This window comes from Myotis lucifugus, unplaced genomic scaffold (genome assembly GCF_000147115.1).
Source record: "Myotis lucifugus unplaced genomic scaffold, Myoluc2.0 scaffold_869, whole genome shotgun sequence".
Classification (NCBI taxonomy): domain Eukaryota; kingdom Metazoa; phylum Chordata; class Mammalia; order Chiroptera; family Vespertilionidae; genus Myotis; species Myotis lucifugus.
The window spans coordinates 49,785-73,602 of NW_005871917.1; the positions used below are offsets into that span (position 1 = coordinate 49,785).

The 23,818-nt window shown below is 48.2% G+C and overlaps 1 protein-coding gene across 1 annotated transcript in view; it reads right to left on the reverse strand.

The window, feature by feature from the left end:
* LOC102421049 (netrin-G1) overlaps window positions 1-23,818 on the reverse strand; it is a gene marked incomplete at its 3' end in the record, with an annotated part of 118,680 nt that overhangs the window by 38,722 nt on the left and 56,140 nt on the right.

Below are 23,818 nucleotides of genomic sequence, written 5' to 3' on the forward strand. Positions count from 1 at the left end.
GTGGCAGTGGTTTGGGGTCCTTAGCCAAGGCCTCGCCTTCGGTGCCTTTGTGTGAAGCTATGATATATGAGAGGCCACAACAGAATCTGCAGTTTCCACAGAAATACATCCCCGCATCCAAAGTCTTCGACTGCAGAATTGCAAAGGCCAACTTGATGTCTGTTGAGGGAGCAGGTTATAAATGGTAACACCCCAAGCACGGGCCTTATTCTCTAGAGAGTTAAAGCCTAGGTTGATGGCATGACCTTCAGTGGAGGTCAGAGCAATGTATGCGGGAAGGGGTGTGTCACTCAAAGGAGAGAACCAGGACACCCCAGCCGGGGGGTTGAGGACCAAGATCTGTCACAGTCAGAACTGAAAATGTTCCTCTGTGTGTGTGTATTTTTAAATATGTTTTTATTGATTTATAGAGAAAGAGGGAGAGGGGTAGAGATATAGCAACATTGATGAGAGAGAGAAACGTCATCAATTGGCTGCCTCCTGCACCCTCCCCTCCCCGCACTGGGGATCGAGCCCTGACAAGGAATTGAACCAGTGACCTCTTGGTTCATGGGTTGACACCCAACCACTGAACCACACCAGCTGGGCTATGTGTGTTTTTAAACTAGTCTGGCCTCTTCCAGGATCCAGGATGAAAATATAGAAAGAAAGCCAAGTTTCATAAAGACAAAGAAATATGGTGGTGTTTTACATTTGCTGTCTTCTGGGGCAGATGTCGTGGATTGGGCAAAGAAGCAATACTCTTTCTTAGGGAGGAAAATGAGATTCTTCAACAAGGAGTGTTGGTTTCCCTAGTGCAGGGGTGGGCAACCCCTGGCACACGTGCCAAACATGGCACGCCAGTAACTTTTGCTGGCACGCAAAACCCTCTCTTATAATCTTCCATTTACAATTTTTTTCTTAATATGGACTTTTTTTTCAGATAAATTCAGTGTAGGTGCATCTTAGATAAATAAATAATTTTACATAACAAGTTATCTTAAAGACCATAGACATGGATTGACGAGAGAGAGGAAGAGCAATTTCTATGCCTCTGCCTTAACTCTCCCTGCCTTCCTAGATCCGACCAGTGTTTTGGTTTCATCCACATACGCTTGTGAATCTTTGTTCTCAGTGATGAATTTTGTTAAGTCTCATAATAGGAGTAGCCTGATGGATGAAAGTAATAGCTCATGCATATCTCTGAAGGTCACGAAATATAAACCTGATGTAAAATCTCTGTCATCAGTGATGCAGCAGCAAAAGTCCCACTGATAATATCAAACGGAGTCATAAAGTTTTCTGTCGGACTATCAGTGTACATGTATACATTAAAAAATAAATGTATTTTTCATCATCATATACTGTGTTTTTGTTGCTCGAATGAATTTTATTTCTTCAAGGTTCTTCACATACGTACACCTTAAGAGATATTAAGTAGGCGTAACATGTTCTCAAAATATTAGGGTTGGCACGCAGAAGAATTTTGAGTCAGAGATTTTGCTGGTTTTGGCACGCACTCACAAAAAGGTTGCCCCCCCCTGCCCTAGTGTCTGTCAGTGACTGAGGCGCTGATGACCTGTTTGGAACACTGACCCACACTCACGGCCAGGAAGCAAGGGATGGCTACGACCATGCCTGACAGCGGCTGGGCTCGCTTCCGACTGACAGCCAAGGGCACCCACTTCCCCCGGGGACGAGCCTCAGTTTCCTCTGGGCTCTACTACAATTTGTGACCCTTGTAGCTACACCCAGCCGTCTGTTGAGTCATCGATGGTGATAAGCTCTAAGGCTACTATTCCAACACCTATTCAACAGACACATAAACAGAACCTCCGAAAATGGACATGAGTACCATCTTTGAAAAAGAGAAGAGAAACATCGTTCAGTGAAGAGAACTAGAGGGTGTTTCATTATGAGCCGGTTGTTGTAAGAATCCTCTCTGTGCGGGGAGTGGCTTGTGCTAAGCTGCCTATGGAAGGAGCTTTCTCCTCCCAACACCAGCACCTTTATTTATGGGTGTGTTTACACATGGAAGATGTTAGAGACCCAAGTGGTGGAAGCACCAGCTTTACTGACTTAGCACCCTCTCTGGTGTTAGAAATTCCAAATGAGGAAATGAACAGTGAGACCCCTCCCCCCCCTCTGCAAAGAAAAGGCTGGTTTCATGTGTGAAGACCAAGAACACAATAATAATAAGTTGGATGATATATCTTGTTACTGTTAATACTTTCATATGTGTAGTCACTCTGAGATGCAGGCAATTTCCATCTGAAAGACTTCATATTCACTGAGAAAATAGTCACTGAATAATAAAAGGAGGCGAAAGAAGAATAGATGAATGTTTAGTGGGTCATCTTCACCTGCCAAAAGCTTATTAATCATTCGAGTCTCAACTCAATTCATGACTCTCCCTGATCTCTTCTGCCTACTCTAGACACCCTGCTATCTACCTTTCTGATTTCCTTCAATGCTGCTGTGTGTTTAGTTTGGTTGATTGTTGCTTAAGACTCTGTGCTTTTAAAATTTTTACTCGTTGGCATAAATCTCTCCCATCTTAATGTGTGCATGTCAGGTGAAACATCCACTTTGCATGTGGTCTTTCCTGTTTACCTCTTCAATATTTTCCTCTCTCTTCTTGAGTTTCCTACACTTGCTGTCTCTCTTTTCTCATCTTCTCATCTCGCTCTTTCCAACTATCATAGCCTCTCTTGCCAAGTTCATCCACAGCCCTGGCCCGGGTGGCTCAGCTGGTTGGAGCATCGTCTCATACACCAAAAGGTTTCAGGATCAATTCCCCGTCAGGGCACATGCCTACGTTTCAGTTTCATCACCGATTGGGGCACAAACAGGAGGCAACCGATTGATGTCTCTCTCTCTCTCTCTCTCTCTCTCTCTTCTTTCTCTCTCTCTTCTTTCCTCTCTCTAAAAATCAATTAAAAAAAACCAAACATATCCTTGGGTGAGGATTTAAAAAAAAAGATCATCCACAACCTCCTTGTTGAAAACCCAATGGATATTTTCCCTGCCTCAAGGGCATCTTACCCATAGACCATTCCCTTTCCCTGCTGGATTCTTGGCCTGTTTCCAGAACCCTCTTCTCCTATGTGTTCTCTTCACAGGCCCAGTTAGGATTCTGGCCCAGCAAGGTCGGCCTAAGTGACTCTCCTTGGGCACCCGTATCCAGGTTGTCCCTTCAGTTTCCTCTGTGGTCCTTAACTGCCTTTGAGTTAGAGGCGATTAAAAGCAAACTTGCATCGATTTTTGTTCCCAGAAAAAAAAATAGACAAATGCAAAATAAGCTCACACATTTGTAAACAGTTCAGGAGATCCAGAGGCTCTGTGTTACCCACAGAGATCCAGGGAACCCCCTCCTCACCCTCCATCATCACCAGGTGAGGATTATCTGACTGACGTGTTGGTTAAGTCCTGGGTCTCCCTCTCCGCTCTCACTCCTGGGCATCTCAGACTCCACATATCCCCCTCGCATGCTTTGGCTTCCCTCTCCCACCTCGTTCTCCTCCTGTGGGTTCCGTCTCAGCGAACGGCATCACCTTCCAATCAGTTGGTCAAGAATGACTCCTCCCCTCCCTTTCCTACCACATCTCATTGTCGTCACTCAGTCTCTCCGCAGGTTCTGAGATGCCTCCTCCTGAAGCTCTCAGGTCCACCCGGTTCTGGCCGCCGCCACTGCCCTAGTTGAGATCAGCAGCATCATCTTGGATCTGGTTCATCGCGATGGCTTCTGAACAGAGCTTACTGCCTCCAGTCACGCTACTCTCTCACCCAATCTCAACACAACAGTCCAAACCACCGTTTACTCAAAAATATGTGGGTCAACCTGGCTTAGAACCATAGAAAGATTTCCCATTATTCTCAGAATAGAGTCCACGCTCTACAACATGGTCTACAAGTTCCCTGGGAGTCTACGTCTTCTCCCACCAGAATGCCTTTCCCACATGCTCCCCTGAGGCGGGCAAGGCCGGTCACGTGATAAGGCCCTCATTGTCTCTACTACAGACGTGGGTTGTATTGTCACTGTGAGCTCCTGGGAGCAGCAGTCCTGTCTGCCTGATTTACCACAACATCCCTAGCATGTGTCAAGTGCTGGAGCATAAGTACTCAGAAAATATTTGACCAATAAACAGCTGGGCAGAGCACTGCTTGGACACCAGTGCAGACTGTAACTTCAGCAGCAAATCCGGGCCATCTGTCCTCAGCCACTCTGTGGTCTGCTGTCCTAGGGCTGAGCACGTGAAAGTGGACATCGAGGTGCCCCCACACTGGCCCGTATTTGGAAATGACCCCCTATCATTTTCTACAGCTCAGTTTATTCTCATCAGCCATGCCAGTCAGACACTGAATCCTCCCTGTGGAACCCCTGCCCGGGTGGCTTTTCCTCCCCGGGGGAAAGATGGATTTCACAATGCCGGGCGATGGCTCTCCATTCCCAGGGGTCATGACCTCCAGCCTTGTGATTTCCCAGACACCTGCTGGGCTCTGACAGATTCATTACCCACTTCCACGGCCCCCCAGCTCCCACCTCTAGCAGCACCTTAGGGGGGAGGGACGATACCAGTGGAGACCTAGCGGCCTTTGCTAGAGGAGAAATGCACATCTATCTGTTGCTCTGGGGAGCGCCGCCTACTCACCAACTCTGATTACACACCCAATGTGCACCGAGATGCCGCCCACAGAACTCACCGCCTTGCTTATACCTGGGAGATCCACGTGTGTAAGTGACAAAGTGCACACGCTGTCAAATACGGGCACTGCTGAGATGGACTTAAACAAAGTGAGCCTGCCCTAGCCAGTTTGGCTCAGTGGATAGAGCGTCGAACTGCAGACTGAAGGGTCCCGGGTTTGATTCTAGTCAAGGGCACATGCCTGGGTTGCAGGCTCGATCCCCAGTAGGGGGTGTGCAGGAGGCAGCCTATCCTTGATTCTCTCTCATCATTAATGTTTCTATTTCTCCCTCTCCCTTCCTCTCTGAAATCAATAAAAAATATTGTAAACAAAGTAAGCGCTAATTTGCGATGCGATGGGCTGCATCGTGCTCCTGCCCTCCCCCAGGTCCGCACCCCTGTGCCTCAGTGACCAGCTGGCACGAGTCAGTTTAATCTCGCTCATAAGAAGGCTCCAGCACGGAGGTCTGTGCACCTGCCAGTCGGTATGAAATAAACCGGTACCGCCTGCCTGTTGTTGTTTTTAAATTACATAACTGAATATATTTACCCTGGGAAGCATGTGATCCGCCCGCCTCTCCTGGAGTTCCAGGTGTGCATATAGCACCTGGGAGTTGCCTTTCGGAGGCGCTGAGACAAAGGAGTTTGGGATGGGCTTTTTCCGGAGCAGAAGGGAGGGAAGCCAGGCTTCTGCCGTTGGGTCCGGGCTGGCGCTGCCCTGAGCCAGAGGAGGAGTGACATGCGGGGGGTGAAGTTCATGCAGCTCAGCCCCTCCAGACCTGGAGGAGGCCCCCAGCAACGTGCTCACGGGGCATATGCTCCTCCCTAACCTCACAGATGAGATATTATTATATAGTTTCACTTATGAAGGTTTTCCCTTAACGAGCCCTCACCCCACCCCACCCAGGGTATACATTTCAGGTGCTACAGGACCTGAGTCAACCTCCCTTTGCCCGCCCCCCAACCCCGAATTGGATCGGCACTCGGTACACAAATGCCTTTAGAAGACAAGTCAGCACGAACATCAGGGCTTCGCAGAGGTCTTTCTACAAAGATGCTGCATTACAAATGCCTCTCACATCCCTTTTTCTGCCTTGGCATCCCCCGACCTTCCTCTTTGCGCTCTGACCCATGGAGATGTAGTTTCCAGCTCAAGGCATGATTTGAAGTGGGAGACGGGCATCCCTGTCACTTGGAGATTATGAGTCGGGGATGCCGGACGCAGGCAGCCGGGGTTCAAATCCAGTTCAGATCCAGGTGGACGGTGTTAGTGAACACGAGCGAGGGACCTGGGCTTCGGACGACCTCCGCTGCAGGCAGGGCAGCGGGCCAGCCCGGGGGCCCCCATCCCGGCTGCAAGCAGAGAGAATGCATTCCTGCCTTGCTTCTGGCAATCCATGCAGCCCCTCTTATGCACCCCTGAGCTTACCTCTGGGACTCGGCATTGACTCAATCTAACACATTAAGTGCCCTGTCAGTCACCGGTGACTGAGACCATACTTTCCGTCCAGAAGACAAAACAGGCTGGGCGCTTAACGTGTTCTAAGCAATGACCTGACACCATCTTACAGCCGAAGCCCAGATCTGCAGATGTCCAACGGCTGGTCTCCTCCTGACCCCACCAGGGCTCTGACCTTTCCAGGATTCCGCCACCCTTTCCTCCACTGATCGAGCCCGGACTCTGACAGTAGTCGTCTCTGGGAAGCAAGCATTCTTTCAAAAGATGTATTTTGATAGACTCTGCAATGGCCCGGGTTCAATGGCAAATAGATATCTGCTTATGGCATAAGTTTTGGAAAGCAGCCGCACACTCACAGACCAACCAGGAGGCTGGCCACCCTCCGTGTGTTGGGATCCTGTCTTATGAGAAGCACTCGGGAGAGAAGGGGCATCAGGGCTCTAGGCAGCCACCCCCAAATCTTGGGGCGGCGTGCCCACGCTCTTGAGCGCATGCGTCCACGGCATATGGAGAACCCAACTCGGACCCTGGTGGGCTTTCCTCTCCTGGGCTCTGCTCTTGGAAGAATTATTTTTGAAAACTGATCTAGGTCTATTTTTTTTTGGAAGCAGAGAAATGTAGTTAGTTACACAGTTTTCTCTAAAAATAAAAACTGAGATCTTAATCAGTTCTCCACGGACACTGGGATCTTATGATCTTTTCTTAACTATATAAGGCCCTTGGTTTGCTCGCAAAATTGATGGAATGAGGACCAGAAAGCCTTCTTGTACAGCTGAGCAATAAATGACCTAGAGATCCTTATGGCACTTTTAAAACCCTCTAAAAGGCCCATTTAAACTTTACTTGAAACCCTAAACTTGCCCAGAGCGAAGCATCAGATGGCATGATTCACTAAATGGCTGGATCTTTTAGGAAATATGAAACGTAGCCCTTTTTCCATTGCTCGGCCCTGCCAGGGAGACGCGAGTACCGGGACCATAAAATATAAATGGGGGTGTATAAATCTGAGAGGACGCATGTACGAGACAGACGCAGGTCTAGGATCTCGCGTTCTGAACCGCTCCCCGCACTGGCCAGGAGTCTGCTTAGACAAGAGGGGCTGAGCATGGGAGACAGATCTAACGAGACAATGATCACTATCCGGACGGCCACTGCTCTCGGCCCAAGCGATCAATCTGAACATCGGGATGCAAAGAGCTTGTTGCATGGAAACGAAACGAATCCAAAGCCAATGAGCAATGACTAGATGACCCTCGATGCTCACTCTCTAGGCACGGCGAACTTGTCTATTCCAGTTCTTTTTGAGGAGACAGGAAATTGAAGAGTTTCCAGTCCCAGAAATACTAATGATCACAGTGCATGGTTCCAGAATCTGTAAGAGAGACGGGGCACGTGGTGTTAGGAGTGTGGATTATGGGACAAAGGGCTTGAGTTCAAGGTCTAGCTCTACCACCAACCTGCTGGGTGGCCCCTCAGAGTCTCTGTCTCCTCACCTCTACTTTGGACCACTATTAGCACCCTAGGCTATGGGATGGCTACACAGACTGGATGAAGTAGGCCATGTAAAGGTCACATCACAGAGTCGGGTAGATAGGAAGTAGGCAGTAAATGGTAGTGCTCGCTATAGGGAGATACCGGAACTTCATGGCTTGGCTGTTTGAAAGCCCCTCACGCACCCCCTCCCTTCTTGCCCTCCTTTGCTCCTTCATAACTGTCATGTTGCTACTGTTATGAATCGTAATGTAAATATCTGATATGCAGGATGGTCTGACCACATGACCTGCACGGAGGGGTCAGGAGCAGTTGTGAACCAGGACAGCTCACACGGAATCATTGCTATAGGGAGAGATACCGGAACTTCATGGCTTGGCTGTTTGAAAGCCCCTCACGCACCCCCTCCCTTCTTGCCCTCCTCTAACACATGTGGGGGACTGTGAGGCTCACTCCCCCAGCCTTCCCTGCTCTAGGGTTGGCCGTGCTCTGCAATTCTGACCACATGACCTGCACGGAGGGGTCAGGAGCAGTTGTGAACCAGGACAGCTCACACGGGATCATTCCTTTGGTCTGTGCCTTTTCCTCCTATTTTTTCCTCTTGTCTGGGATCCAGATGGAAATGCTCACGGGACTCCAGGCTTGGCAGCCGTGAGCATGGAGGCTCCGCTGAGGGATGGGTCGGCGGGAGGCTGGAGAGAACCGAGGCCTGGTGATGACCTCCTTGCTGTCAGAGCCCAGCCTGCGGCCCTCCCCTGTGCCCGCGAGCTCCCGCCTGTTCAAGACAGGCAGCTTTCCCGCTTTGGAAAGCCATCCATAGACTCCTGATCTAAGAAGCAATCGCAAACATCGTGGTGTATTCACGCTCTGTTCACATGGACTCATCCATCCCGTGGTTTACCGTAACCAACGGCTAAGTTAAATGTCTCTTCTGGTTTTTCTTTTTACAGAGAAAAACAAACCCCACTTCAGTGAAATCTTTCTTTCATCTATTTTTCTTAAAGTTTCCAGTTGGATGTGCACCCTACCATGATACTTCACTGGGTACTTCCTTGGATTAAGAAATACGCCTCCCTCGGTATTCTCCGAGAAGCCGGGACAACAGAAACAGGGCAGGCACAGGCCTGGGGCTCCCTATGCTCCGGGAAGCCGGGCCTGCGACCCTGAGTAGCTGACGCTACAGAATTCCTTCCGAGGCGAGACTGGCGGGGGCGTTTCTGAGCTCCCATAAATATGCATACAGTCGTCTTTCACAAAGGTCTGACTCCTTCCCACGGTTGTATTAGAGTCGGATTAAAAATGAATCAGACTGAAGGTACAGCTTGGTGACTGGGCTGCATGTTGAATCTGTACAAACGCACACACGACAGCAACCTGATTCTGCACTTTGACTTTTCGCTACAAAATCTGAGAGAGACACTGAATTAGGTTCCCCCGGCGGGTATGGAACTTTGGGGGAATAGCTTCCCCCTCATTCTCCCTTCTCGGAGAAGTACAATGACACCCAGCAGAGAAGAGCACACCTTGAGAAGCCTTTGCTCCCCCCCTTATTTGGTGGCTACTTTTGTTAAGAAGCCTTGGAAAAGCTGAAGTGTGTAATTTGGACACGCCTTTAAACTTTCCGATTCTGAACCCAATTTGCAAAATGCTGTGGACCCCTACACACCACCAGAGAGGTAGGGAGCGAGGATGCATCAGCTGAATCGAAGGTGGAAGGTTCTGGAAGTCTTACGGCCCACGAGGCAGGCACACAGAGATGAAGCAACCGGGGCTGGGACGGTACCTGCCCCAGGGCCATCTGGGCCTGGCGGTGTCCCCTCCCCTGCGGTCCAGCCCGGAGACCAGCTGGGTGCCGACCCCAAGGGGAATGGCCTCTGAGGCGGGCGGGGCTGCAGATAGCAGATGCCGACTGCGCTGCAGCGTTTAATCCGCGGGCCGGAGGAAAGGTCAATTACCTCACTTAGAGGGAGGAGAGGCCGCAGTAAAAGTCAAATAGATGCGCGTTAGACAGCGCAGCTCAGGCATGGAAATGAGGCTTCTCCGGCGGCTCACATGGATGCGCGGGGAACGCGGGAGCTTGCTGACAAGAGGAAGACGCGAGGCTGGCGGCCAGGCTGCCCCCGGGGCGCCCCCCGTCCCCCGAGGAGCCGGTGTGGGTCTGCGCAGTCACCCTGTTGGCTGTCAGGACCCTGACCGGAGCCAGCAGGTGCCAGGCGGAGCCGGAGACACAGGTGCTGCTGCCAGCCTCCGTCTCTAGCCCGTCCTCTCCCGGAACCGGCAGCGCCTTGGCCTTTCCTCCTTCCCCGACAGCCCACTGTGGTCCTAACCTTGACCCTGGCCCGGCACCCAGCTCGGCTCTCCTGTCTGGGTGCATCTGGGGTCCCAGCCTCATCCCCAGTTCCTGGGGCTGTGACTCTTCAGTCCAAAGCTGTTTGCCTGCTGTACATCCGTCAGATCCCGATCTCCACTTTAACCAGGACTGACCTGCACCCACGTGCTGGTGCCTGGTGGAGGGCTGGATGAGGAGGCCGACCCTGGCTAGTTCCCCTGGTCACGTCCAGCACCTTCCCCCGCAAAGCAGCAAATACTCTGCACATAGTAGGTGCTCAGCTTTCCGCACCCTCTCCTAAAGCGACCGCCTGGCTGTGTCTCTGGAAGTGTCTTCTCAGCCACGCCCTCTCAGCACCACCCTGAAGGGGGAGGCGGAATGGAGACAGCAGACGTGGGAAAAGGGGGCAAAAAGCAACCAGGCAACAGAAAAATCCCCCAAGAACCCTGGAAGTCATGAGGGTACGGCGACAGAATACAGGGCGCCCTACACTAGGTTGGGAAGATGTTTCAGCCATTTTTATTTAAAGATCTAAGTACAGGGTAACGCCAGTAGGCTAGAGACTAGTGAAAGGCCTATCTGTCCTCTATCTTCCATCTATCTATCATCTATCTATCTATCTATCTATCTATCATCTATCTATCTATCTATCTATCTATCTATCTATCTATCTATCATCTATCTATTATCTATATATCTACCTATCTATCATCTTATTGTCCCCAGCACAGGTCACGTCATCTCTGTGTTCATGGATCGTGGGCCATAAGACTTCCTGAATCTTCCACCTTAGTTTCACCTGACGTATCCTCACTCCCTACCTCTCTGGTAGTGTTTAGGCATCAACAGTATTTTTCAAATTTGGTTTAAAATCTGAAAGTTTAAAATTTGAAAGTTTAAAATTATGTCATTCATATACATATATACATAATATGCCACCAATATATATACTGGTGGTATAATTGCCTGTTTTACAAAAATGAGAAAAATTACCATTCTCTAAGACTACCATTGCCTTTCCAGGCTCTATCCTGATGCAACAAAAAATCGACACGTACCACGATAGTCTAGGGCAGTGGTCGGCAAACTCATTAGTCAACAGAGCCAAATATCAACAGTACAACGATTGAAATTTCTTTTGAGAGCCAAATTTTTTAAATGTCTTAAACTATATAGGTAGGTACATTGTTATTAACTTAATTAGGGTACTCCTAAGGCTTAGGAAGAGCCACACTCAAGGGGCCAAAGAGCTGCATGTGGCTCTCGAGCCGCAGTTTGCCGACCACGGGTCTAGGGCAGTGGTTCTCAACCTTCTGGCCCTTTAAGTACAGTTCCTCATGTTGTGACCCAACCATAAAATTATTTTCGTTGCTACTTCATAACTGTAATGTTGCTACTGTTATGAATCGTAATGTAAATATCTGATATGCAGGATGGTCTTAGGCGACCCCTGTGAAAGGGTCCTTCGACCGCCAAAGGGGTCTCGACCCACAGGTTGAGAACCGCTGGTCTAGGGTTTAAGAATCACACGGGGGGGAGGGGGGGAGTTTCCCGGGGGTTAATCTGACCGCAGCCACGCACAGAGTTTGTTAGGCCATACGATGCCGTTCACTCAACAACAGTTCGCTGGGTGTGTGAAGTGAACTAGGCCCGCTGGCGTCCGGCCCTCAGGAGGCCTAGCGCCCCTCTTCAGGAGTCTCCAACCCACATGTTTCTACGTCGTCCCGTCTCCATCCTTAGGGTCCTGTATGGGGAAAAAATCTACTGGGGGCAAATATGAGGATCTACACTTCCTGTTAGCAGCAGACGCGGGTTCAGAATGCCCAAGTCTCCATTCAGGATGCGGCCCCATTTTCCAATTATATCTGAAAGGAGTGGTGATTTATCATATGGCTTAATGCCATTAAACATTCATTGAGCTCCCAGAGTGTGCGAGGCATTGTTCCCGCTTAGCAGCCCCACGTAAAAGAAGACTAATGAATACAGGCGTGTTCCATAGATCAAGCAAGCAATATACATTTTAGGAAATTTATAAATATTTAATCAAGATGTTCTACAGTCACTCTGACAGAGAAACCTAAGCGTCTTGGATTGCTAACATAGGAGTCTAAATCACAATGGGAAGGTCTACAGCTTTTGTGGGCAAAGTGAGTAGAAAACATCGCGAAATAAACATTTCAACATGATTCCATACCCTGTCTCCTAAATTTCTCAGAAAGGGATTAAAGATCAGAGAACATCTTCCATCCCCAATAGACGAGATGATTTAATTCTGCATCATTTAAATCTAGATAGAAAATGTGGACGATTTCATATTATCCCACTAGCTTCTATGTTAATAACTTGGAAGGGATTTGGAGTCTGACTTTATCCTTTCATCCTGAATGCCTTTAAATATGAAAACACACACACACACACACACACACACACACACACACACTTACAGAAATGGGAGCCTTTGTCTACGTCTATAACTCTATTGGGTTGGCATTTTGTGGCTCTTTGAATATCATCCTTGACTCTAACCCCTTTTGTCCTAAAGTTAATTTTAGCTGCACATTTCCAGGTCTCTGGGGAGACAGAGCCATAACAAACTTTGCTTTGAGACAGATTTTGGGGTCTACATTTAAGTAAAGGTGCCCTGACATCTGCTCAGGCTCCATCCTAAGGAAGTCCTTCTGTGATGGGAGTGGTGAACCTCGACTTCCGACTTCTGATCTATCTAACTGGTATACCCTGCACCTGTCTCCCCACTGTGAGAGGGAACAACTTGGTGTGTGGGAGGTCTAAAGTGACAGCACGGAGGGACCTGGAGAGTATTACGCTGAGTGAAATAAGCCAGTTAGAGAAAGACAAGTATCACATGATCTCACTCATATGTGGAATCTAATGAACCAAATAAACTGATGATCAAAAACAGATCCAGAAACATAGACGCATGAATAGACTGCTGAACCTCAGAGGGAAGGCAGGGGAGGGTGGGTGGGAAGAGATCAACCAATGAACTTGTATGCATATATGCATAACCCTTGGACACAGACAATGGGGTGGTGAGAGGGAGGGGCGGGGACGGGAGCGGGCTGGAAGAGGTTAATGGGGGGAAAAGGAGGACCTATGTAATACTTTCAACAATAAAGGTTAAAAAAAATTGCAGAGCTTAAAATACCACCTGAGTGGACATGGTTGCAATACCATTCAAAAATGTTCCTTAACTCTCCACCGCAATTGTATTTCCCCACACTAACAGAGCCACCCAGGTGAGCTGTGACAGACCTGTGCCAACTGCTGCCGTGGCAAGGAGCAGACACAAGTTACAGAGCGTTTATCTGTCACTAGCTTACTGGCCGAGGCGAAGTAGGCAAGGTACATTGACACAGCGGGGAACATAGTACATTTATGAACGGAAAGAACATTGACTTTCTGTTGAGTTGTTTGCTGCTGCTGGAGAAACAAAAGAGGTTAATTTCACGCTGTATAATAAAGCTTTGAAAGAAGGTAGAATAAAATAAGGCTTGGGCCTTATCACAGTGGTGTGCTAAGAATCTGCCCTCCCCCAAGCAAAACAAACTCAGCATCGTTTTAAGACCTTTAAAATAGATTTTAAATTCTTATGCGTGCAGGTCCTGAGGGATTATGTTAAGTCGTTCTTACAAATCGTATCTCGTGCCAAGTGGCATATAGAAAAAATATGCAAAAATATGATTATGTTTCATTGAAGATTCTGTCTATTCCGTATTATGGCTGAATTTGAATTTTTATATTTATAGACATCATTACATCACATATGGTAAGTGACTGTAAAATATGCATATATAAAAATTATATGGGTTTACCTATATGCAAATCAGTAAATATACTCATGTGTATAATTTTTAAAATCATCATTGAACGCCTAAGAAATGGGGTTGGAATCCAGTTGTTTCTTTTGTTTATTATTGTTAATCCTCACCTGAGGATATTTTTCCCATTGATTTTTAGAGACAGTGGAAGGAAGAGTCGGGGGGAGGCGGGGGGGAGGGGAGAGAAACATCGATGTGAGAAGGAGAGAGACATCAATTGTTGCCTCCTGCACATGTCCTGACCGGGGCCAGGGACTGAACATGCAACCCAGGTAGTGCCCTTGACTGGGAATCGAACATGAGACCCTTCGGTGCTTGCGCCGGTGCTTTAACCACTGAGCCACACTGGCCAATGGCAGTTGTTTCTACAAGCGATCGAGAGCCAAGAAAGATGGCTGTGCACCATCATCGGTGGCCCTCTGGCTTTGTTTCATTGGTAGGAATCACCACTTTTTTTGGACAATTCCTAATACAATTCCATTTAAGTCATCAGCCATAACAGAAATGTTAAGAAAGGTGGAGGAACTTAAAAAAAAACACCCGAAAGATCTTGAAATCCTCAGCTGCCCTTATGCTATTTCTGCGTGAAATGAAACCAGCACCGTCTGCCTTGTGCTTGACAGTTTACTAAGTGTTTCAACAGCTATTCCGCGGTTAAGCTTCACCGCAACGGGGATTTCACAGATGACGTAGGCGTCTCCGAGGCCTGGGGGACCGCGCCCCCCTCCCTGAGCAGCGGGGAGGGCGCCACACCTGGGTCTTCAGCCCCCAAGTGCTCCCCTCGGCACCACCGCACCCCGTGCTGTCAGCTTGGGCTCCGCATGCGCTGGGATGACGCACAGACGCGTTCATCCTCCTGCTTAGATCCTGCTTAGCCAGAATTCTGGCTACAAACAGAATTAACTCACGGACACCGGCCTCCCGGAACGGCAGCAGCAGAACTGCATAGCGCCTACCACAGCCAGCCAGGGTTAGGCAGCGACAGACCCCAACAACCACACCACCTGGTCTGCGCCACTGACGCCAAACGGTGGCGCTGCAAGGGGAACAAAAGGTCTCATGTCCTAACTCGCCTATGCTGCCTGCAGGTCACCTGGAATCCCACCCTTCCAGGCATTCCTTTGGGTGAGATACACCCGCCCTTTTATTTATTTATTATTATTATTATTAAAAATATATTTTTATTGATTTCTGAGAGGAAGGGAGAGGGAGAGACAGAAACATCAATGATGGGAGAGAATCATTGATCGGCTGCTTCCTGCACGCCCCCTACTGGGGATCGAGCAGGCAACCAGGGGTGTGCCCTTGACCCTTCAGTCTGCAGGCCGATGCTCTATCCACTGAGCCAAATGGGCTAGGGCTACCCACCCTTTTAAAAAGCACTTCTGTGATTGCGATGGAAACATCATGGCGCACAGGCTTGGGAAACTGTCCGAGAGAGCTCTGAGGACAGGGGGTGGAGGTCAGAGCTCTTCTGACGGGTGGGTTTCGGGGCTGGGAGCCTGTGGGGTGTCCGAGGCGTTCCTGCTGGCTGTGGGCCGGCTGGGTGGGTGAGAGGACCCTCTCTCTAACTTGTTCCAGGCTCTCCCCGTCCCTGTCCTTGTCTGTCACTCTAAAGCAGCCTGTTCGCGCTGAGGGCTCCATAGACCCTGTCAGTCACACTCCGAGCCCAGAAGCTGCGATGCTAATTGGGGAAGACTCAGAGGCGGAGCATCCTCAGCGCAGACACGGAGCCTGCCTCCCTGGGTAGCCGGGGCCATGCAGCTTTCTCCCGGGAGGAATCATGTCCCGAGTGTCAGAGGTGACACCAGTTATCAGCAGCAGAGGGGGGTGTGGCACCCAGGAAAAGGTTTGCTTTCTCAGACCATTTCGCCTTTTTTAAAATTTTTTTTTGAGCTGTGAACTTCCACATGGCCATGTGCTTTCCTTGCAGCGGTTCTCAACCTGTGGGTCGTGACCCCTTTGGCGGTCGAACGACCCTTTCACAGGGGTCGCCTAAGACCATCCTGCATATCAGGTATTTATATTACGATTCATAACAGTAGCAACGTTACAGTTATGAAGTAGCAACGAAAATAATTTTATGGTTGGTGGTCACCACAACATGAGGAACTGCATTTAAAGGGCCAGAAGGTTGAGAACCACTGCTTTAAAGTGATGTAATGCACGAGTTAAAAGAGTGACACAGAAGTTCCATTAGCCGCAGACCTCTGTGTCATAGATATTGATCAATAACAAAATAAAGGGTCTTAAGCCCGCTTTTGCATAATCACAGGAAGAATAATGGAACCAATGTATTTTGGGCGCAAAGCAGCAAAAACTCAGTGACTGGTGAACGGATAATTGGAAGCAGTGTCTCGAAGCAGTTTGGGGCCATGCATTAAGGACTCTCTGTGCCGTCAACAGAGCTAGTGTAGGACTCTGCACATAGTAGGTGCTCAATTAATGTTTCCTACCCTGTGGGTTGGCTGAGCAGATGAAGGGTGCAGATTACAATTTCGAGAGTATTACTTAATTTTGCAAATCTTTTAAGAAATTAAAATCAGCTAAAATATGAATGAACTACTTATGAGTTAGAATGATCCATTCATCACCATAGACATCAGATGACTTGATTTCCTTGCTGCAGGTCCCCCCGGGGCTTCCCCTCGCCCAAGCAATCTGGCACTTGTTCGGGTCTCCTCCCCCAGCGTCTGTCACTTCCCCTCGAGTACCCCACACTGCTCTACTGCCTGCTTTTCTCAGGGCCTCGCACTTGCCATTCCTCTTGGCGCGCTCTCCCTCCAGACTTCTACATGGCTCACTCCTCCCCATCACTTCACTCCTGCTCTGCTACCCTGCCCTCAGAGAAGCCTTCTCAGACAATCCTAAGGTAGCTGTCCTCTCATTCTTTTTTCCTTACCCTAATCTGTTTTTCTTCGTGGTATGTATCACTGCGCAATATGACAAAATGGCCCTCGCCGGTTTGGCCCAGTGGATAGAGCACCAGCCTGCAGACCGAAGGGTCCTGGGTCTGATTCCGGTCAAAGGCATGTACCTTGGTTGCAGGCTCCTCCCTCTGGTTAGGGCATGTGCAGGAGGCAACCAATCGATGTGTTTCTCTCACATGGATATTTCTCTCTTTTTCTCTCTCTCTCTAAAAAACAAACGAACAAAAATCAATGGAAAAATATCCTCGGGTGAGCATTTAAAAAAAAGACAAAATGTATTGTTTTGCTCATGTCACGTTTATCAAGAAGGTTTGATGACATAAACTTAAAAAACACAGGCAAACACTAACCAACAGATTTCCATTCTAGATGCCTTTAAGGACATCCGTGACTCACAGGAAGAGGTCAAGTTATCAACATTAAGAGGGTTTGGAAGAGGTTGATTCCAGGCCTCGTGGAGGACTTTGGGGCTTCAGGACCTCAGTGGAGGAGCGACTGCAGATGTGGGAACAGCAAGAGAACCAGAGTCAAGACGGGACCGAACCGCTGCATCTCGTGCTAGAACTTGAATGACGAGGAGCTGCTCCTTGTGGCTGAGCAGGAAAGTGGTTCCTGAGATGGAATCTCATTGCAAGTGCTGGGAAGGCTGCTGAGATGACAGCAGAGGGTTTAGAACATGACACGCACTTGCTGTGAGGCGGGGCACGGCTGGAGAGGACTGGCCCCGGTTTTGAAAGGAGGTCGCTGGGGGTAAGATGCTCTCCAACCGCGGCACATGCTACAGAGAGGTCCTGAGTGAAAGGAAGAGTCCACCCATGAGGCAAACCTCGAGGTTGTCTTCCTTTAAGGAACTGCCACCCCCGCCTTCAGCCTTCACCCAACCTGATCAGCCGGCAGCTATCGGCATCCAGGGAAGACCGGGCTCAGATGATGGTTAGCATTGTTAAGCAATAACATATTTTTTTTTAAATGAAGAGATGGACATTGTTTTTCTTAGGCATTATACTGTGGCATGCTTAAGAGACTACAGTATAGTACAGACATCTCTTTTATATGCACCGGGAAACCAAAAAATATGTGTGACTGGCATTACCTCGATATTCGCTTTATTGTGGCGGTCTGGATCCTGCATCACCTCCGACGTATTCCTGTAGCTCATATTGAGGAGCTCCAGGAATCAACAGAGTATATTTTTCTCCCAAGCACCTTTCCCCCCACGAAGATTAAAATACTCATCCCCTTGATATTTACTTTCGGATTTTGCATAATCTTGCACTTAAAAATCTCTCTCTATTGCATTCTTAGGACTTGTAACATGTTCTCAGTGTCTAAAATGGAGTTCACAATAAGAGTTCATTTTAAATTCTATATATTCAAAATCTTCGTCACGTATTTGAATGGAAGAATGAATTATTTGTGAGTAGTCAGAAATTTCAAAGGAGTCATTGGGCTTCCACAGTAGAGTAGGGTATAAGGCGATGGATTCTGCAGTTAGAGTTTCTAAATGTTCCTGAGTTATGGGAAGCAGATGCAACTTCAATATTCTATCTAACGAAATGACTTCATCTATATTTCAAATGTTTCCGATCAATATTCTCCTTTATTTTGTATCAACTCACCATTATAACCGCATATAATTCAAAAGCTAAGGACCGGCTACCCCGTTAAAAATCATTTACAGTTGCCACTGTGAAAAACAAATTGTTAAATACCACCGAGAAAAGCAATGTGTTTATATTTTTATGTTAAAAATACACACCCCGCCCCCAGCCCCAGTTTTTTTCCTTCTCTGTTAGCTTTTAAAGGTAGACCCTCTGCTTTCTTTCAACATTAATTTGTGATTCAGGCTTTCTGGTCATTTCTCAACTCTTTCTATCAGATCTGTCAAGGAAAGGATGAAATGACTTCACTTTTTAAGGGACTATGAAATGCCTGTGAAAGAAATAAAAATAGTTGCAATGAACACCTGGCCAAGCTTGTATATCTGGATAGAGATTCTTCAGCTCACGACTTTGCCAAACAGATATTAGGACTAAGGTGTCCAGAAAAGATGTTATAAACTCGAATCGTTTTTAGCTTTTCTTTCCTTTCTCAGCTCACTGCAGGTCTGCCCGTCTCCTCTGGCCCATTAAGACATAAATTTAGGGATTTGTTGTCGTTGATATTATGGCTCAGTGAGGTCGACCTGCTGTAATGGATGGCCCTCACATACTGCAGGTGGTGCTCTCTCACCTGGAGAAGGAATCCACGCCTGCCACTGGGGCTCCGATTCTGACTGGGGTGGGACCTGCCAGCGAAGATATTTGCAAATCCTGATCGTTGGCCTGAGAAGTGTTATTTGGTTTGGAACCGCTGGTATCAGCCCAGATGGACTGAGGCCACGCAACACCCTCCCAGAATGAGCCTTTTGTACGTATTCCCAGAGGCCCGACAAATATTTCCTAATGATGGGACTCCCTTCAAAAAACAGCCCAACTCTTCCTGGGGAGGTTTCTTCCCGATTCATTAATTGTTCAAGAAACCTCTGCTGAGAATACCCTTTCTACCAGGCACAGCAGGTCACTGTTCCCCAATCTTGGCTGCACGCTTACATTTCCAAAAGGGCTTTTAAAAGATGCCCATGTCAGCCCCACGCCAGGCACGTAGGCACTGGGTATGATCGTAAGTGGAACCAGGACTGGGAGACACTTTCTAGGCACCGAAAGGTGAATAGAACAAAGGTGAGTAGAACAGACTCTCTGACTTTCGTGAAGGAAATGGCCCACAGTATTTAACAGGACTCTAGTTTCTACCGCTACGACAGTCCGAACACACTAGGACCTTCTTACAACACCAGAGCTAAAAACACTTGATCAACGCTTTGGAGATGGCAAAAGAAAGTCCAATAGGCATCAGGAATAAACCCTAAAACCACGTAAACATTGAATCTGCGTGGGAATAATAACTGAGTTCTGTGGCCTGGAGCGTGGGGGTGCGGGTGGGGGTGGAGTTAGACTGGTACCGAGACAAGACCATGAGCCAAGTGGGTCCAAGACCAACCTAATAAAGAAGGAATGCAGGAGTGGTCAGGGTCTTGTGGGAAAAGGTAAATTGATGTGTGTGTGTGCCCATATCCACATGCTCATACCCACACCCACACTCCCCATAAATGTTCCAGAATCAGTCAGCAAGGGACATTCTTTTTCTTGGCTTGGCTCCAAGTAGCAGTTAAGCCAAGAAATATCTCTGGTTGTTTTTGGTCACTGCCCAGCCCCCGGGTTTGAATCTACCTGATGTGCATGGTCCTGAGAACGTTAAGGTGTAAGTCATAACTTTACCTAGACTTGGGGCTATGTTGCCCCAGGTGCCTGAGAGAAAAGCATAGATTGAGGACTATCAATGATGAGAATAACCCAAAAATCACAAAGCTCGCAGGAAATAAACCACCCTATAAGAGAATCAGTGGGAAAGCTAAAAGCCAATCAAACAAACAAAAAAAACAACCCCAAAGATGCAAAGACTTCAGAAATTGGAATAATCAGATCAAATACAAAATAAATATGTAGCCTTAAGAAAGAAAGAGAAAACTGAAACACAAGTGAGAAATAAGAGACTATTAAAAATCATCAGGTAGATTTGAAAAAGAACCACAAAAACCAACAATACACAATGACAGAAATAAAACTCTACTCATTGAAGTAAAAAAATTCACTGAGAGTTTGGTACCGAGAGAAACCCAGTATAACTCAGATGGAGCATTGCATAGCAACAGGAAAGGGTGCATGCGATCCACGAATTCTTCCAAGAACCCTTGAGGCCAGTTAATATTCTCACGTTACTGAGGTGGAAAATATAGCTCAGAGACACAGCCTTTGCCCAAGTGAGAGAGAGAGCAGATGATGGAGAAGTGGATTTGAACCCAGTCTGGCTGCCGACAAAGATGGCCACTAGGCCATATGGAGTGCTTCCTGCTTGCTCTGTCTTATTCTTTTCCATTTCCCTCTCCCTTCCCTCACTCACATCTGCTACAGCTGCTTCTGCCCCACTGGTTCCCTGGGTCAGTCGACCCCTAAAGAAAGGGAACTTTTATTTTCTCAAGGAAAAAAAAAAAAGAGATGATGGCAGGGATAGGGGGACCCAGGGTGAACGGCTGTGTTTTGAACTCCTACTACGTGCAGGTTCTTTGTTAAGTGCAAAGGCAAGGAAATCCTGGCTGTACGGGCACAAATGAAAGACTTAGTGAAGCAACGTGGACGAAGGGTTAAATCAAGACTGCCTGGCAGTAACTTGCAAATGCTATTCTGGTCCCGTAAGCCTGATCGAAGCTTCTTTTTAAACCAGGCACTGAACATTTTATCTGGGATATAAATTTTTCACTTGTTTTGACATGTCTGAAGATTTTTTTCCCCCAAAACTTGCCAAAAAAAAAATCTAAATATATATTTGTGAGTGCACCTTGAGAGGAATCTATTCTCGATCCTCAACAGCCATCCCAGCCCACGTGGTCGAGCTGTCACCCAGGGAAGGGCCGTGCAGGTGGCAGGTAGGGTCTGCGCCTGGACACCTTTTCGGGGGATCCTCAGCCGGCATCTGGCTTGCTCTCAGACGAGTGCTCGTTTGCTCCAGCCTTGCAATCCTCACAGCTGCCAAAATGACTCGCTCAAGCCCCGTTTGGCTTCTGGCCACCAACGATGCTAAATTCACACTCGGAGCCAGAGCACTGTGGTCGTGGGGCCAGTGTCTAGGGAGGGATCGTCTCCGAAGCTCGATCGCCGGTGGAGAAAACCTCCAGCTGCTGCAGGTTGGCGGCCGCCCAGGGTTTCTGAGTCTCCGACACTTACTTCTCCTTCGTGAAACCCATGGAAATCGCAAATCCCGGGCAGGTCAGACGGCAATGCAGTGACCACACAGGAGCCCCCGGACTCCAGCCACGTCCGGGCTTCTTGGATCTGCTTCCTGGTTGGCTCCTGGCTGGTACAACTGTATACTTTTTCTGATGTCTGAGGCCTGAGGACCCCCGGGGAGACCCCTTCTCGGGAAACAGATCAGTAACTTACACCGTCGCTGCCAGGGGAACACGGGACATCCCGGATCCTGGGAGGACTATTCCCACACACACGTGCTCCTTCCAGTGTCAGATACACGGTCGAGGAATGAAACATGTTCAATTCCGAAAGTTTTTTAAAAATATATTTGTATTGGTTTCAGAGAGGAAGAGAGAGAGGGAGAGAGAGAGAGAAGAAGAGAGAGAGAGAAACATATCAATGATGACAGAGAATCACTGATTGCCTCCTGCACGCCCCACACTGGGGATCGAGCCAGCAACCTGGGCATGTGCCATGACTGGGAATTGAACTGTCCTGGTTCATAGGTCAATGCTCAACCACTGAGCGACACCGGCCCGGCCAATTCAGAAAGTTTTTAAAAGGAAAAGAAAGAAGAGCACAGATCTCAGGCAGGCAGCAAGCACCCTTTCCTTGTGGGGCTTACTCTGAAGGGGGGAATGGAAGGAGTTTCTCTCCAAGGTGCTGAAAAGGCAACATTCAGACCACAGCAAGGAGGGCAGTTCTGTCTGCAAGTGGGGTTTCCAGGTCAGTGGTTCTGCGCTGCGGGGTGGCCATCACGAATCAGATGAGATGCCCTCTGACAATGCCATCGCGGAAAAAAGGGCCGCTTTGACGGAGAAAGCCAGACTAACTTGCTTCCCCTGGCGGCTGTGTCCGTGACTTCTATGCCACGGCCAACGGCAACTGTCCAGTGAGCAGCTGGGCTCCTGCCTCCCAGTGCCGTCCACGGAATCTTGAAGAGCCCCCTCTGGGCTCTGTCTTTGGGGGTGACACAAAGAAGAAGAGTTCGTTGTTCCAGACATTGCATAGCAAGAAGCGGTTCCGGCTTCTAACCTGTTTGAAAATGTGAGCTCTCCTGTATGTTGATAATGGATTCTGGCATCAAGCAGCGTGCAGATAGCTGATACCACCTAGATTTTCCACAGAGCTTTTGAACACTGAAGATTATATATATATATATATATATATATATATATATATATATATTGATTTCAGAGAGGAAGGGAGAGGGAGAGAGAGATAGAAACATCAATGATGAGAGAGAATCATTGATGGGCTGCCTCCTGCAAGCCCCCTACTGGGGATTGAGCTGGCAACCAGGGCATGTGCCCTGACTAGAAATTGAACCGTGACCTCTTGGTTCACAGGTAGATGCTTAACCACTGAGCCAGGCTGGCTGGGCTTGAACACTGGATTTTCATTCCCAGTCAAGTCAATGAGACTAACTCAAACCTTGGGAACGATGTTCATGATCAGATCTACAACACTACGTGTGTGTGAACCCTCTTCTCACTTCGAACCACGGGGTCTTGCCTTGTGTAGGAAGACAGAGCTATTGTAAGCGACATTTTGGAACTACCCCATGAATCTCTGTGTTTGAATGGTGTGGGGCTGCTTTTCCCAATAGAAAAAGAAAACATGTTGCTTTGGTCCGGTTTTTAAAAGATATGAGACATTTGACTCCCAAATCAATCTCTTCTGCTGCTTTAAAGCAGAATATTGAGTTGTGGAGGGAGGGCCAGGTTCAAGACCACTATCCTTATCACTGAGAGAAAGCAAATGCCTGCCTTCGTCTACCTCAGCGGTTCTCAACCTGTGGGTCGGACCCCTTTGGGGTCGAACGACCCTTTCACAGGGGTCGCCTAAGACCATCGGAAAACACATATATAATTACATATTGTTTTTGTGATTAATCACTATGCTTTAATTATGCTCAATTTGTAACAATGAAAATACATCCTGCATACCAGATATTTACATTACGATTCATAACAGTAGCAAAATTACAGTTATGAAGTAGCAACGAAAATAATTTCATGGTTGGAGGTCACCACAACATGAGGAACTGTACTAAAGGGCCGCGGCATTAGGAAGGTTGAGAACCACTGGTCTAACTAGACAGGGTCAGCATTGTGGTCCGGGGGAGGTTTCTGAACCTACGTGAGATAAGTGTTTTGGAATGGAGGACCTTGCCAGTGTGTGTTTGTGTGGTGTACGTGTGTGTGTGGTATGTGGAGTGTCGCGTGTGCAGTGTGTACGTGTGTACAAGGGGGAATGTGG